This window comes from Eumetopias jubatus, unplaced genomic scaffold (genome assembly GCF_037043125.1).
Source record: "Eumetopias jubatus isolate StellerSeaLion01/CBP00866 unplaced genomic scaffold, mEumJub1_p1.0 scaffold_16, whole genome shotgun sequence".
NCBI classification, from domain to species: Eukaryota; Metazoa; Chordata; class Mammalia; order Carnivora; family Otariidae; genus Eumetopias; species Eumetopias jubatus.
The window spans coordinates 12886794-12901518 of NW_028274822.1; positions in this window are offsets into that span (position 1 = coordinate 12886794).

Genomic DNA, 14725 nt, shown 5'->3' on the forward strand with positions numbered 1-14725 from the left:
TGAAGGGATGCTCCTACAGATAGACTTTCCCAAGATAAAGGGAGTAGCTTGGCTTAGTAGAATGAGAATGAGTTAGCATGTCAGGGGCCTAGTTTCAAATCTCTACTCACTTAACTTGATAAAGCCTTGGTTTAGCCAGCTGTAAAATGAAGAAATAATGCATTCGTGTTGGGGCGCCTGAATGGCTCAGTCGTTAAGTGCCTGCCTTCGGCACAGGTCATGAACCCAGGGTCCTGGGATCGAGCCTTGCATCGGGCTCCCTGCTCCGCGGGAAGCCTGCTACTCCCTCTCCCACTCCCCCTGCTTGTGTTCCCTCTCTCGTTGTCTCTCTCTGTCAAACAAATAAATAAAATTTTTAAAAAAGATAGTACATTCATCTTTAATACAGTTACTTTGAAGACCAAATATGAAAACACATATTAAAGTATTCTATTAAGGGCTAGACATATACAAACCATCATCTACTTAGGTTTCTAGAAGGCATATACCACTGGTTCACTTCTCAGGAGATTGTTCATTCTCCACATTCATTCTTGGAATGGAGACTTCCAGACATTCAAACCTTGGGTGAAGGATGCCTTAGAGCCAAAATTCCTCCACATAATTTAAGTTCACAAGGCAGGCATGGGAAAAGACTGAAATCTATTCATAACCCGAGACAGATTTGGTTTCTTTTCACTGAGTGCTGCCGTCATATAAAAATAATATGAAAATAATAATAAAAATTAAAGTTAAAAGCCATTGGGATATAACCCAGTTGTCTTTTTCATCCCCTGCTCAGAGCAGTGGGATCCTGGGATACCTGCACTCTGTGAGATGGAGCTACAAGACTTGTAACCTTGCCAAGGACCACAGAGAAAGTACAGACGGCAGATGAAACAGGAAACTCAACATTATTATTTATTCAGCTAGTGGTTATCAAGCTGATCACATACTATGTGTAACATATTATGTTGAGCACTGCAGGGGATATAGAGAAGCGTTAACCATCAAAGAGCTGACATTTGGAGTGGGAAAACAAAACATACACCTGTGAACATTTAGGTAGTAAAATGACAGATTGAACAGCAGTGATACCAGAGGATATTATAACAGAAACAACAATGAATATGACTCAATATACAGTGAGGACAGGAAGAGACCACTCTGACTTCTTCAAGAGATGACATTCAAGTGTCCCATCTGAGTGAAATTTGAAAAGGATAGTTTTCAAAATAGGGGGATTTTATTGGATTTATGTACTCTCATACAGATTTGAAATGAATACATGGTAAAGATTATATTTGGGAAAACAGTCAGATGTTACAACCAGTTCAAAGGAGAAGCAGAAGAAGCATAAATTTACACGTAGTAAAGGACTGTTGAAATGAATGCACAAATTGGAAGCAAACTGACTTTTTTCATGCAGTGGGGGAGGACAGTTGAACCACCAGACAGAATTTTTTTACACGTCTATAAACAAAAATTATTTTTCATTGCTATCAATCACAACATTCACAGTTGTCAAACATGTTCAAGGAGAAACAGAGACCCACAGCCTCCACAGAATCATTCAGATGACCCAGAATGTGCTCAAAACATGCTTGGTTTCCCATTGAAGCAAAAAACTTTCCCTACAAGGCTCAATCTAAATCTCAACCATCTTTCCCACACTTGGTTCCCAAAAGTGGCATTTATGATGAAGATATTACTAATATGAGATTTGTTAAGGGTTATTAGATATTTGTACCATACAAAATACTTTAAAGGACTTTAGTTAGTAATGGACAGTGTTAATAAAAACTACATATTTGTACCTCAGTATGATAAAGTATGATCTGAACTATATTTATTGAAAGTACATCTCACCTAATGGAATTAAATACAACACAGTAACATAAGTTTCTAAAAATTTCAGGCATCTGTGAGATAAAGTTCTCACCCCCATGAGAAACTCTCAATGGGATCAAAATGGTGGCTTCATTAAAATGTCTCAAGATCAATTAAATCATTCAGTAAACACTATTTTCAAATTCATGCAAGAAAAAAAATACATCTTTTCAGAAAATTCTCTTTGGACTGCTTGAAGGAGCTTCTCTTTTACGTTTGTTTTCTGACAAAATATTTTATATCACTGATCTTACGCTCATTTAAAGTAAGTATATCTTGATCCCCAAGGAAACCAATGCTGGGGAACTTATATTAATTCAAATCAATTTTTCCTCCCAAAATAACAATATGTGACATTCCCAAAATAGAAAGTGTGTGTCCTGCTGAGTCATATTCTCCCTAGTCACCTTGTCTCCTGCTTCTTTTTGTCATTTAATTACAAGTCTAGGATCTACTAAATATAGCATTTGGCTGTTTTCACCTCTTCTAGGGGTTATAGGTGATTTATAGGATGACACCGTCATGAGCTGGCTGACTCACAGCTATCCAGCTTTCAGACTGATGCAATAGACTCTTCTCTGGGCTCTGAGCCCTAAAACCTGGTAGGATTGATTGCTTTATGGACAACTCTTATGAGTTTCAAAATAATGTTTTCTCTTAATTTTTCCTAAATTTAAAACTGTGTTCTAAGGAGCCATTGAATCCCAAGCTTAATTACAAATTCATGAAGGTTGCAAAGGTGCTGCTCCTGTGGAAGGTTAAGTGATAGAATAGTCAGAACCTAAAAACAGATCGTCCCTACCTTCATCCCTGGCTCCCACATGCCTAACCAACTCCATTGCTATAGAAAAGGGCACCTCCTGGTGGAAACACAGTGGATGAGGGCCTTCATTTACCTCCAAGCTCGATACCTCGTACAGGGCCTGTTTCTAGAAAATATTAGGAATACGCTACACTGGAACCGGATCTGTGCTCTCCATAGAGCTGGGAGAATTCGCTCCTGGGGACTGAGTAGCCCCTAGTTCATGAAGTAGCTGCGCATGCGCATGCGTGCTGCTGGGATGCAGCCACCGAGCAGCCGGGCTGAGCAGACTGTGGCAGGTGGGAGTCAGGCTCCCCTGGGTTCAGTCCCCGCTTCCCCACACCTCTGCTCTCTGTTCCTTTGAGCCGCAATTTGCTCATCTATAAAACTGGAAATGAGCATAGCTATTTTACAGTGCATCGTGCAAAGGATAAAAATATATGGGCATTTAGTAAGTTGTAATAATTTTTTTTTCTACTTTTCTCCAGGAAATGAAAATTACAAGCATGAAATCGAAGGCAAAGGGGATTCCGGGTGGCCTCCCACAGCGTCAGTTCTTCCTCTAAGATAGGCTGGGGAGTCCGAGAGGAAAATGGAGGTTTTCATGGTCCCTTTCAGGTTGACCCAGCCCCTGATCCCCTCACATCACTCTGTCAGAAGGCGAAGTCACCGCTCCCGGGGAGGAAGAGAAACAGCCCCGGTTCAGGTCAGGCCGAGTGAAAAAAGCACGCCCTTGGGAGTCAGCAAGACCCACCTTCAAATTCTGGCTCCTTTATTGTTTTTACTGTCTTATGATCACTTTGAAGCTTTGTTATTCTATCCTATAAATAAGGAAAATAATATCTTCCTTTCAACTGTTGTAAAGATTAAAGAACATATATGTGCCAGCAGCATACTGAGCTCTACTCGGGTGTTAATACCCCTTCTCTTCCTGCCAGACGGTGACTATTGCTTCCTAACCACTGCCAAATGTTACTTCGAAAATAGATCTATTTCCAAGAAATCAAGTTCTGTCAAGAAATGATGAGGCAGAGGAGGAACGAGAGGCCAAATGAAGAGGTCAGCCTGATGCCTCTCCCGTACTGAAGAGTTAACCTGACTCAAAGAGAGATCTGGGCTTTACCGTGGGCTCCTGGGTGGCGATCACCCAGTCCCCGGAGTGTCCTTTGTGATAGAGGTGTCTTTGTTTTCCTGGGGGCTTTGGCCTCCAGACAGTCTAAGATTGTGATTTATGATGGAGCTCTGGCCGCACCATATCAGCTCCAGCCTCCAAAGGAATTGATGGCTAAAGGTATCAGCTGGACCTCCAGGACAGCTGGAGAGTAAAATTTGGCCATGCAGGCAGTGTGTGACCGGCCCCAAAGAAAACTCTGCACACCAAAGGCTCAGAAGAGCTTCCCTGGTTGGCGATACTCTGTGTGTGTTATCATACATCGTGGCCAGGAGGAGGTAAGGCTGTGTAGGACTCCTTGGGTAGAGCATGACAAGAACTCCACATTTGTACCCCTCCCAGACTCTGCCCTCTGCAGCTCTTCCCTTGGCCGACTTCAATCTGTATCATTTTGTGGGAAACAACTATAACCATGGGTATAACAGCTTTCGGTGAGTTTTGTGAGTCCTAGACGATTATCAAAACAGAGGGTGGTTCGGGAACCCCTCACACCTACAACTGGTGTCAGAAGTGAAAGCAGTCTTGTAAGGACTGTTCCCTCTAACTTTGTGGTTGGTCCAAATTCCTCACGCTTCTAAAAAAAAGGGAAAAAGTCAACAGGGAATGTCAGCCCCATCAGCACACAGCTAGCATTCTGATTCAGCCATCTGTGGATGAGCAATCCTTTAGAACTTCTGTGTAATTAAGTATTGTGTCTCTTTTACTGATCAAAACTTCCCCCTGCCACCACACTTAATAGCCTTGCCATGTAATGGAAGACAAGTGCCCAGTTTGTGAGTATTCCAAACCCAGCAACCATAAAGAGTATGTGTAGATATTTTTAATCATGTGTTTCTTTTTTGAGCATACCAATTCTTTTCATATAAATTTCTGCAATTAATCCCACTTCTTTGACACAAAATTTCTCACAGGCTCTGTATACCTCTGACACTGAGTCTGAGGACCCATGAGGCTGAGGCATACTTATAAGGAATGCTGTTGGCAGGACACATGGTCCCAAGCTAGCCCAGATATTCAGGGCCAGCCCCTCTTGCTGACTTGCTACCAATGTCCCTACTTATCACTCATTAAATAAAATCCAGTCCCAGTAGCTCTTTACATAGGAAGAGAAAGTGACTTAACAAATGGAAATTTACTTATGAATTAAGACGTCTTTTCCAACAAATTATCCATTAAAACAAAAATCCCAGAGAAAAGAAGCAAAGATTTTGGTTTCTATCTGAGCCCTTTTCCTCTTTATTGTTCTTAGTAACCACAGTCTTCGGATGGCCACAGTTCTTTAATTAATTATCCCTTGTTGAACAAACATCTTTTGAATATCTACCTTGTATCAAGCCACTGCTGGGAAGTATGACAGATACAAAGCTGTTTAATCACAGAGCCATCCACCTTCAAGGAGTAGAGACTAAACGTTTGTGTAACTACATAAAAATAGCAGAACGAATGGTCACTGGAACTCCAAGAAGGGAGAGGTCACTTCTACCTCGATAATCATGGAAGATTTGTGACCCATCAGCTGAGCTGGAAAGGCCGGGAGTATGTGGGTGGATGAACATGGCTGAGGGATTTTTAAGGGAATACATGGTGACAAGGGGGAAAGAAATCCATCTGATGGATGAGGTGTGGCAATAGATGGCAAGATAGCAAAGTTCAAGAGGTATTTGAGAACATTACTGGGCTAGACACATAAGAATCTGTTGGCAAGCTTCTTAAAAATGAAAACTCTAGGATCATACCTCCAGAGATCCTGATTCAGTAGGTTTAGAATCAGGGCTCAAGGAATCTGTAATTTTTAAAACACCCTGGGCAGTTCTGATGCACAGCCACGTTCAGGAACGACTAATGTATGGGCAAATTATAGAGGACTTTAAATGCCAAGCTAAAGTGAATGAACAATTTTTTTCTAAGTGCCTGTCCCATAGGTCCTTTCTTCTAAGGTCTCTGTTTTGTTTTTAACAACTAACAGAGTTCTTTATTAAAAATTCATTTATGATTTCCAAGTTTGCCACACTTAGCAGTGCAGGAAGAGTGTCCTTCAATTTGAGATCACTTCAGGAGGCATAGAAAGCATGCTTCAAGCTCTTCCCAGCAGTGCCTCTCTTGATACCTGTCTTATCATTATTATTCTTCTTTCTAGACAGGACAGCTCCACGATGCAAATTTAGTGGCTCTAAATCAGAGGACCGGGCAGCCCCATACAACATAGCAAAGCTAGTAAGTTTGAAGTGATCAATTTTCTATTTCCGTGGGATCCAACCTGTGGGCTCCCCCAACACTTAAGTATCTGGTGGTCTTATCTTACCAATTAACTATTCCAAGTCTCCCCGCATTATAACACCTGCCCTGTGTCTCAAAATTACATTGTACAGCCTGGAAACAGTCACAATTTTAAAAAGAGATGTATTAACCTTCAAGGAGTAGAGACTAAACGTTTGTGTAACTACATATTGGATTTGTATGATCGCAGGAAGTACTATGAGAAGTAATGGATTTTAGGCAGAGGTAAGTAGTTTGGGTCTTTGGCTACTTTTCAACACTCCATTAAAGACACAGACTCTTCCCACGTGTGTAAGTAAGGCACGTGGAGAAGGAACAAGAGGCTTACAGCAGGGGTGGGTATCAAACTTTTTCTGGAAAAGGCAAAACAGTAAATCTTTTAGGCTTTGTGGGCCAGCTACAGTCTTTGTCACAACTACAAAACTCTGTCACTGAAGAGACAAAGCCACTATAGATGATATGCAAACATATGGGTATGGTTCTTCCCATTAAAACTCTATTTACAAAATCAGGTGGCAGGCTGGGTTTGGCACTAAGGCCGTAGTGGACCGGCCCCTGGTCTAGAGAAATGGAGAAGGGAGAAAAGTTTGAAAGAATTCATAAGAAAACTGTTAGAATTAATAAGAGATTTGGACAAGCCTGCCAGATACTGAGTCAATTATAAGAATAATAACACTTTTACACACTAGCAATAAGCAATTCAAGAATGAGATTCAAAATAAGAACCATTTACAAGAGTGACAAAAACTATAGAGAATCTAGGAAGTAACCGAGAACATGTAACACTTCTATGGGGAAAAATGTTGAACTCTAATACAGGACACAGTGACTGATCTTTATTAAAAGAGAGGTAGGCTTCCCTAACTTCTCCCCAAAGTTATCTATAAATGCGAAGCAATTCTGTGGTAGGGAGAACAAGAACTCCTCAAAGATGGCTGCCTCCTAATCTCCAGAATCTGCCATTATGTCACCTTACAAGGCAAAAGGATTTGCAAGTGTGATGAAGGTTATTAGCCTTGAGGTGGGGGATTACCTCGGACTATTCTGATGTAATTAACATGCGTCCTTAAAAGTGGGGGACCTTTCCCAGCTGCAGTCAGAAGGAAAGGTGACAGGTGAAGCAGGGTCAGACAGAGGGTATGGTGCTGGCTCTGAGGATGGAGGAAGGGGGCCAGGAGCTAAGGAATGTGGGTGTCCTCTAAAAGCCGGAAAGCGCAAGGAAACAGATTCCCCCCGCGAACTCTCCAGAAGAGAATGCAACCTTACTGACACTTTGACTTTGGCCAAATGAGACCATGTCTCATTTCTAACCCCCAGAACTGTGATATAATAAATGTGTGTTGTTTTCAGCTACTGAGTTTGTGGCAGTCATGGCAGCAATAGGAGGAATTTAATGCAGATTCCTATCAAAGTTGCCGTTGGGTTTTTTGAGGAATTTGTAAACTGAGTGTAAAAATCAATAATGTCCACAAAAACTTCAGCACTGAAAAGCAAGGGTGAAAGGAGGAGTTTATACATCGCCCAGTACTGACATAGGACAAAGCCAGCATGGTAAAAACTGTATGGGGTATGTGCTAGAACGGACTAGAGAGCTCAGAAATACATTCATTTATATGTACTGGTACACAATTCTGACAAAGGTTTTCCACAAATCACTGGGAAATGTATGAGTAACTTAAAAGAATGTATTTGAGAAAATAACCTATTTTAAAAGAAAAAAAAAACTGGATCCCTACCCTATAATACATACAAAACAGATTAACAATCAATGTGAGAGACAAAAACAAAACAAAACTTTAAAGTTAATAGAAATATAGGATTTAAATACAATTAATAGAAATATATTTGTAAAGGAAGACTTCTTAAAATTTCAAAATAAAAATTATTAAGGATATACATGATAAGCTTGGTAGTATCAAAATTAAAGACTTCTATTCAAAGACACATAACATGGACAGATCTAACAGATGAAATAAATGGAAGAAGGTACTTGCATGCCTTGAACAAACAGGAAATAATTTAGAAAACACCATGTAACTCCTGTTATTGGACAGGGAAAGGGAGAGCGACCACAAAAGGAAAATGGGCAAAGGGCATATGAATAGGAAACCCAGCAGCAAAGTATATGACTATATGAAGAGATGCTGAAACTTACTAAAAATCAGAAATGTGCAAATTAAGAAGGGAGAGAGAAAGACATCACTTTACATCTCTTAGATTAGCAAAAATTAGAAAGCTGGATAATTGATGAGCTTGTGGAGATAGGGACCAGCATCACTACTGGTGGGGATGTAAATGGCGGAGGCCCCTATGGAGTGCATCTGGTACATTCCGTTAAATTTTATATAAGCCTGCGGTGCGATCTAGCAATTCGCTCCTGGGTTTATATCCCAATGAATTTCTCACACACACTCCTAAGGGGACACGTATAAGGATATTTATTGCTGCATAATTTGAGGATGTGTGGAGTTCCAGGCAAGATTGGGTTTGTTTGTTGCTAGAAAGTGGATAAAGATTGATGGTTAACCGGTAAAGAGTACTATAGAGGAGAAAGAGACAACAGACCAGTCGCTCAGTTAGCAACACGGATGGATTTTATAAACATAATGCGAGGTAACGCTATATTTAAATAAAAACAACAACAGTATTTGATATATGACCCAATAGCTTTCATGTAAGCTCAGAATGCATGAACACAAAAAATAATATACGTTTTCAAAAGCACATAGGAAAGAAAAGACATTAGAATAGTTGCTTAGGTTGGAAAAGGAGAATCCAAATGGGTAGCGGTGATAAAATGGAATGAATAAGCTACTGCACATCAATCAATAATCGAGTGAATGAGGGGATTTTACTGGGCAAATGATGACAATGTGCCATGGACTCACCTTCTACATTTGACCAGAAAAAAGAGAAACAGGAAATTTGAATGGAAAACAGGGAATTGAGTGATCTCTATCTTCTAAACTCAGGCCATGAGGTTTAAGTTATGGGTGACGAATGAGGGGGGAATATGTTTTGCAATCCTTCAATTTTTAAATCATAATTTTGAATTATGTGTTCCTTAAATGACTCCTTAAATATAAGATCATATTTTAGCAAAACAATAACGTCCTCACATCCATATCAATTTGATCTACAAAGGCAAAGAAACAAAAAGCAAGACCTTAATTAAACACTTGTACTGAAATTAACTGCGATTGAATTTTCGTTCCTCAAATAGATTTGTCTATTGAATGCTTACCTTTTATGATACTAATTGCTATAGGAGACAACAGAATTTTCTCCCAATGCAGAAATCAGTAAGAAATCACCTTAACCTTAGATATTTCTTCAGAAGTTTGATCAATTTGTCTATTTCATTTTTATATAAATTCATTTTCTCCACAGATTTGTACTGTGGAATACATCATTTTCTTTTTTTAAAAGATTTTATTTATTTATCTGAGAGAGAGCACGAGCAGAGGGAGGGGCAGAAGCGGAAGGAGAAGCCGACTCCTCACTGAGCAAGGAGCCCAGTGCAGGGTTCGATCCCAGGACCCTGAGGCCATGACCTGAGCCAAAGGCAGATGCTTAACTAACTGAGCCACCCAGGCGCCCCATATATCATTTTCAATAACAGAAAAATCATGGAAAGTCTGTTCTTGAAGAAGACTCGTCCTATCTGGTTTACTCTTTTTATTTCTTGGAGCAGCTAACCTAGTGTCTTCCATATTGTAATAGCTCAAGCAGTCTATGCTGAGTTAAACTGAATGGGTGTTAGTCATGATAAATAATTTGTTTCAAATAAACCTTCTTGGAACACACTGCTTTTTTCAGAAATAATAAATATTTTACTTAAAATTTTTGTGTCTCAAACTAGTCATATTTTTAATAATTTTGAGGTATTTATTTTTCACTAGTATTTAAGGCAATTTTTTCATTCTAGTTATTTTCAGTCATTCTTATGGAAGATGAATTGCCATAGGGGCTCATCAAAAATGAAAATGAAAAGGAATGACATCTCTCAAGGACAGAGGACAGTCGTGTCCATTAAATATGAGATATTGGTTTTACAAGGGAAGATCACTTTATCCTTTAAACATGATTATTGTTAGTACTGAGATTTAGGCCTTAGACCATAAGGGAAAACATTTGTCAATGAGTTTTCAAACCTCTATAGTTCTGTTTTCTTCTACAGATATCTTGACAGAATCCTCTGGGAGCAAAACATCTAAAAGTATAGATTCTATGAGAATGACAAATTCTCACAGTTATATATATAAAGTCTAACAAAATAATAAGCAAGAAGAAAAAAATATATCGTTTCCTGCCAAGCTACAGTTCAGGATCTGTCCTCAACAAGTCCATTGTAATCTATAATTGTGGTGGAGGAGGGGGATGTTCAATCAAATTAGTAAATGAAACAACTGTTTCTAAATGAAGAAAAAATATACAAAATATTAGAAGGCAAATTTTGAAAGTATACCAAATAGGCACTGCCTGATCATACAATGAGACATTCCCCCTGTCTGTCTCTGTCTCTGTCTTTCTCTTTCTAACATGTGCAGAATGATTTCTTCGTCTGTTAGGTTTTATGCATGAATTTTGGGAGGACACAGATATGTGGTCTATGGTAAATGGTGTGATGAAAAAAGACCGAAATTGTACCCTTAGATGAGCCTTAGATTACCATGTGTAGTTCCCATCTCTGAGAGCTTGGGAGACAGCTCCTAGGGATCCTCATGGGTAATAGGGGGGAAGAAACCTTGAGGATGGCCCAACTGTGCGTAAGTACATGAGATTCAAAAGGCCATCCAACTTCCCCTTATACAGTAAGGTGACCTCATCTACACACTCACCAGCAGAGAAGGACTGGAGGAACTCAGGTCTCAAATGGAAAACACTAACCCAAAGGCTGGCAGATAGTAGATCTTCAATAATAAATGTTTGTTCTCTTTCCTTTGAAAGACAAGATCTTGTAAGTAAGATATTTTTGCAACAGATTTCTCAAATCCCTTTCATTAGCATCCTCTGGATACAAGGCTCGCATTACCTTCAGAAGGAATCCTTCCTGCAGAGTCTGTAATTAGGATTCCAGGGAGAGCCGAGCACCTGAAAAGCACAACGGTGCCGGCTTATTGTCTTGGCTGCTTCTCATCTCTCTAGACCTGATACCAGAAATCCCCAGTACAAATTACAGATGTGAACACCTGATCAAGCTCAAAGTTAGTTCATTTCCCATTAGAAATACTGGCTGTGCGTGTTTCTTGAAACCGGAACTTAAGAACAGCACATCCAATAATTAGTGCCTGATTTTCTTTTCACTTGAGTGCTCTCTCTCCCTCTCTCTCTCATATTTCAGCCACTGAGTGTTGGAGAGTAATAACATCTCAAAGTGTGATTCATTTTTCAAAGCAGAGGGCAGAATCCAGTTTCTTGATGTAAGCTTCAACCTTTTAATTCAGATGAAGTGAAGCTAAATTTATTTTGTTGGAGAATTTGAACTGGTCTGTGAGGCATATGATTCAACATTCAGGCTTCCTGTAATTAACTGTCAAGAATCCAAGACAAAGCAGTGAAATGCAACTGGGTCAACCTCAGAAGGGTTTAAATTCTGCTGAAATTTTTTAAGAAGGGCCTTTCATGGAAATATTCAGCCCAGTCAAGAGTTCACTGGCTAAGCGACAGCTGGTGTAGGTAGTTATCAGACAGGCAGCTTGAGCTCCCATTCAGTTCCAAGTGCCCTTTCTGGTTATCACTGATGCTCCTTTACTAGACCCAACTTCCTACGGGAGCGTCTATGCACCAAGAGAGTAGGCCTTTGGGGACGTGAAGGTTGAAGGGCTTACAAAGAACTCTTCAGTTGCTATTGTGCATTGAGTCACTGACGGAATCTCCCCTTACTCACCACCTGAGCAGCAAAATGTCCTTCTTCTCACACATACACAGATAAGTTACTGAACTGCATCCCAAACTACATAGCTCTCAGGCAGAGTGGGTGAAGAGAGAGATCAATTTCTTGTAGATTACTGTCATAATCTGAACAAAACAGAAGCCCTTGTCCTTTGACTCAGAAATCAAAATATTTCCATAACAACAGAAAGCTTTTCAGGCCTGCAAAGGCCAGGAGCAAAATCTCTGATCTCTTGACATTTATAATCACAGAGCATAGTGCAGTAGGCATGCAACTTGCATGCCTGGAAACTGAATGTCCCTGCAATTTACCAAATTGTGCAAAAAGGACAAGGAAAGTTTGAATTTTCTCACACTTCCTTTTGCAGTGATAAATAGAGTCAGAAATAAATATGAATTATTGGCATGAACAAGAGAACCAGTTGGTAAGAAATAAATTTATTTCCAATTAAATTTTAAAGGCTTAGAGAAAAAAGTAATCACCTGCAAAAGTATTAGCTAAGGCAAATTTTTGCTCCTTGGTCGCTCCCATAAATGCCTCATTCCATTGGTTAATGATCGAATTTTATTATTTAATTACTCCCATCTAGTATATGCCAGCTTTTCTCCCTTACCAGAAGATTTTCAAGTCCCTCCTATGTAGTAGGAATAAAATGCAATTAAGTGTTCTGTATTAAACAAGGGAATTATGCCTTAGTCCAATAAATTGCTTTCTTTAAAAAGAGTTCATTTCCAGAAACTATAGTGGTGACCACAGGTCACTGAAAAATACAAAAATGAAACCAGCTACTTGTGGAAGAGGAAGTTCAGTAAAAATGCACAAAAGTTGAAGTATATTAACGTAACATTAAAGAAAATATTCATATAAGACATATGCACTCACTACTTCTAGTATAACTGTGTATTTAAAAAAATAAGAAAGACAACTAACCCTTCCACCTTATCTCCTAGCCTATAGTTAGACTGCAGAAGGTGCAGTTAATTGGGGATTTATCATTTCGATACAGATTTATTGTGACTTTCTTTTCTTAAAAAGCTTACCTGCTCTGTTGGAGAATAATTGAGAGTACATTGCACACACGTGGAGTATATAATTTGACAAATTTGGACCTATGTATATACCATGAAAGGATCATTACCATCAAAATAATGAATATATAACAATAACCCTCTAAAATATCCCATATCCCTTTGTAAGCCTCCCTTTTGCTCTTCCTTCCTTCCTCAGGCAACCACTGATCTGCTATCAATACAGATTAGTTTGCATTTTCTAGAATCTTGTGTAAATAAATCTCTTTTTTTAGAGGGGGCTCTGGCTTTTTCTACGAAGGAAAATTATTTTGAGATTCATACACATTGTGGCATATATCAATAATTCATTCTTTTTACTTCTGGGAAGTATTCCATCATACAAATGCATCACAGTTATTTGTCCATTTGTTAGTTGAAGGACATCTGAATTGTGCCCATTGATGGCTATTACCAATAAAGAGGCTATGAACCATCATAGAGGTTTTCGTATGGTCATATGCTTTCATTTATCTTGGGTAAATTCTAAGACTAGAGTAGAATAGATAGATCATATGTTCAGTGTATGTTTAGCTTTTTAAGAAACTGCCAAATTGTTTTTCCAAAGCAATTACATCATTTTACATTCCAACCATCCATGAATGAGAGTACCAGTTTTTCCATTCCCTTGCTAATACTTGGTATGAGCAGACTTTTTAATTATACATACATATATATATATCTATACATAGATATATAGATATATAGATCACAAAGGAAAAAGGGCTGTGTTTACCAAGAGAAACAGAGAGCAAAGATCCCAAGTTTCTTAATAAATCAAAAATGCAAATTTTTAATAAAGATAAAAACTAAGACAACTCCCCCCAAGAACTGCTTTGCAGTCAGTAGAGAAAGCGGTGATGTTTGACCCTCAGACAGGAGACATGATACAATACCACTAAGATTTAACAAGAGAAGGGGTAGTAGACCCTGAGGTCATAAATCAGCAAACATTAAGGTTTTTAAAACAGGTCGTGGTAACATATATTTCAAAGTGATTATAATATTTATCCAATCATTAATTTAGGAGATATATATTGTATGTGTGTATGTACATATGTATGTGCATATACACATATGTATAAAATTTTTAAGTTTTAAAATTAAAAATTTTATGTATAAAATATAAAATTTAAGGTATAGAACAGGGCTCACTCTTGTGGCAGAATGTGTTTTCCAAACATGACAGCATCTGTATATTTAACCCATTCCACCTGTTCTTCTTATACCACCTCCAGTGGTAGCTCAGGACAATGTTCCTCTCTTGAAATCTACCCCACTGGAGTATAACCTGAGTGATGCTATAGGACTTCTGGATCCTAGATCACAGAGAGTGATCATAGCTAGATCATAAAGAGTGGTATGTCTTTCGTCTGGCTCAATCTCCCTCTCCTTGGGTTGCTTGCACCGGAGTAATATCACTCACATGCAGAGAAAAGGCCCATTGTAAACCACGAGAAAAAATCATGTGGAAAGCCAAGAGGGGAGGAAATGAAGACTCTTGGTCAAGATGTGTATCTGTGGGGCGCCTGGGTGGCTCAGTGATTAGGCGTCTGCCTTCCGCTCGGGTCATGATCCCAGGGTCCTGGGATCGAGCCCCGCATCAGGCTCCCTGCTCAGCGGGAAGCCTGCTTCTCCCTCTC